The sequence below is a fragment of the Phyllobates terribilis genome, unplaced genomic scaffold (genome assembly GCF_046119375.1).
Source record: "Phyllobates terribilis strain yellow unplaced genomic scaffold, ASM4611937v1 Scaffold_329__1_contigs__length_2103183, whole genome shotgun sequence".
Classification (NCBI taxonomy): domain Eukaryota; kingdom Metazoa; phylum Chordata; class Amphibia; order Anura; family Dendrobatidae; genus Phyllobates; species Phyllobates terribilis.
The window spans coordinates 562,321-565,515 of NW_027363089.1; positions in this window are offsets into that span (position 1 = coordinate 562,321).

Consider the following 3,195-nt stretch of genomic DNA (forward strand, 5'->3'; position numbering starts at 1 on the left):
TTAATTCATAGTTTTGATGCCTTCAGTGTGAATGTACAATTTTCATAGTCATGAAAATACAGAACAATCTTTAAATGAGAAGGTGTGTCCAAACTTTTGGTCTGTACTGTAGAGATATATATATATATATATATATATATATATATATATATATATATATATATATGTATATATTATTTAGAATCATTTATTTTTATTTCAGACATGTAGTTCATACACATTCTAAAATATGTAGATCTATATTCTTTCTATTTGAACAAAGGAAATGTTTGATGCCTAAAAGGAGTTTTCATAAGTGATCTCTTGAGCAGCTCAGAGCTGTGCAGTCTCCTTACTTCCTGATTTCTGGCAGGACGGGCTCTTCTCCCAGAGTGATAGCTCTGATGAGCAAGCACACAGCCACAGACAGTGAGAGCCTAGATACTGGGTGCAGGAATTGTGATTCTACAGGATGGATAAGAGCATCTCGTCAAAAGCCTAAAGGGAGAAGGCAGGGAGCAGCTAACTGGTGTATAGAAATGAATGGGCTGGACAGAGATAACGGTATGTTAGGAATTAACTTTTCTCCTGGAATGTTACTACTGCACACTCTCTACCAAGGTCTACTAGTGGCTGAACTCCAAGGAAATGAGCTTTACACTATGTAAGATAAAAGCTCTCATTGCAGGAGAATGACAGCAGATAGAAAAAGCAAGTCAGTGGCAAACTTGTGTATTTTCATGCTGTTTAACTAATTAAAGCAACTTAGTAACTTGAGAATACCTGTTTATTGACAAAGGTGTTATGAGACTTAATGAGGTTGTCTGGTTTAGAAACCACTTGCATATACTTGGGGCACTATACAGGTTAATAGTGGGGATTCTCCGTTGTAAACCTGAACCCATTTTATGCAGACTAGAGAGCAGTTACATGGAGTCATTCCCACTTTGAAGGTCCCAGTACTTCATTCATTACATAGTCAGCTTATTGATTTCACTGGATACTGTGCAGTACCTCCTGTTTCCTTTGGTGGCAGTGCAGGAGAATTAAATGCTTGTTGCCAGATTTTTCAACAAATGGCTTATCGCTGAGATTGCCAGCAACAGATCATCCTTTAGTCAGCATATTGGGGCCCTTCTAACAAAAAGACATTAACTAATGCAGACATTCCTTTTAAGTACAAAGCATATGCCAGTATACTATCTGCAAAGTAAAAAATAAATAAACTCTTAAGTGCTTAAAAGGAACGTGTCCTCTGTTGTTTAACCCCTATCTGCCCTACATGTATAGTGCATGTTGGGTGCGAGTGTGTGGAGTGGACTCTGCAACTCAACCCGCAATATACCTGCAGATTCCAGCTGTGTTATACTGCCGGTATTTGTCTGTAAAAGCCGCTATTAGAGCAGCTCTGGTTGCTGCTGTTAACCCCTTAGATGCTGCAGTAAATCCCTGACCATGGTAGTTAAGGTGCGATGTCCCAGAGGTTCACCATTTTGGATGCCCATGGGATGTTGCCTTCCACCCCCCTTCACTAAGTGAAAGTGCTGCTTATGGATTTCAGTGGCAACCATGAGCCTGCTGACCACCCCCATGGCTGCCATGTTGGTACATGAAAAAGTGGGATTGAAACATCGTATATAACCCAAAAAATGTTATTAATGAAAACCTCAGCAATTAACAAGCCCTCATAAAGCTCTATCGACCGAATCTCTGAAATATTTTCACCATCAAAATAAAACTATACAAGTTTGATATCTGGTTTTTCAAGTTTGCTCGACATGAAGAATCATGTTCACAGGTCATTTTCACTGCACAATGAAACCTTAGAAACAAAACCCAAATACAATGAAAAACGCAATCCCATTTAACTTCGCTTGGAATTTTTGTTCCAGTTTTCCAGTATATTGTGGGGTAAAAAAAAACAGCCCTCATACAGCTATGTCACACGAAAGGGGAGAAAGAAGGCGAGGAACAAAGAAAAAGCCCAAAAACTAAAACTGTCCATGGTGAGAAGGGATTACATTAAATTTACTTTAAATGTCATTTTTTTTAGATTTTCACTTTTTAACATCACAATCAAAAAAAAACAATCCTGAAGTCTTACAATTTTCACACTGGCCACTAGTCCTAAGAATAGACTCATTGTGAAGGAAGGGTGAGGAGGTGAGCTGTGACTCATTTCTTGTGAATGGTGGCTACTTTATCTGCTTTATATAGAGGTGTCATCTTTCATTGTCATTTTCAGTCATGATAATAAAACTGCTGAAAAATCTTCTGCATACAACAGGAAATATGAAACTAATTTTGGCCAGGGTGATAATTGCAGGATCTGTGGGTGTGTTTTTTTAGTTTAGATGGTTACTATAGTGGAAAAAAAGTAAAAAAAAAATTAATACATTTCATGTAAAAAGGTAATTTAAACAATTGGTTATTGTTTGATAACACATTCTCTTTAACTGCTCTTCTCTAATAAGATGGCAATATTGCACCGCTGCAAAAATAGGAAGAAGTAGTTTGTCAATTTTAAAGCAGCTTCTTGGAAACTAATGACTTAGTCATTGATATAACATCCTGACAAAATGACTGTTCACTGTCTGTTTCTGAGAAATTAATTCAAAGGTCACAACCGATATGGCTGCACTTCCTATTATCACTTTTGGAAAGACAGACAGTGGATAATGATTATTTCTATTATATATGATCTATGGTATATTCTGATTTGCTAAAAGTGAGATAAGTGACAAGTCTATTGGAAGTAGCAATCCTAAAAGTCAATATCGACCCTTTAACGAGCCTTGTCACATGACTTGGGCTAAAAGCCAAACCAGAATCTCAATTTGCAGCCACGGTGTTTCAGGGTATTGCTCCTCGTCAGTACAAAGCATGAGATCCGATTTGACTGTATGAGAGGCTTCTCACTGGGATCTAAAGGGTCATTTTTCTCCTTGTGGAGATTGACATGCCTGGCATGCCAGTGTATATATAGATACTCGGCACTCAAATATTCATAATGATAATGCAATTCTTTATTTCATAAAGAAATCCCAAAATTCAATGTAACGTTTCAGCCTTATGCAAAAGGCCTTTTTCAAACACTGAGACATAAATGAAACAGATAAAGAAATCAATATTACAAAATTAACACCACAATAGAATTTTTTATTTTAATTTTTTTATTATAAGAAAATAACATCCTGTTGTATTGTTGAAATCACT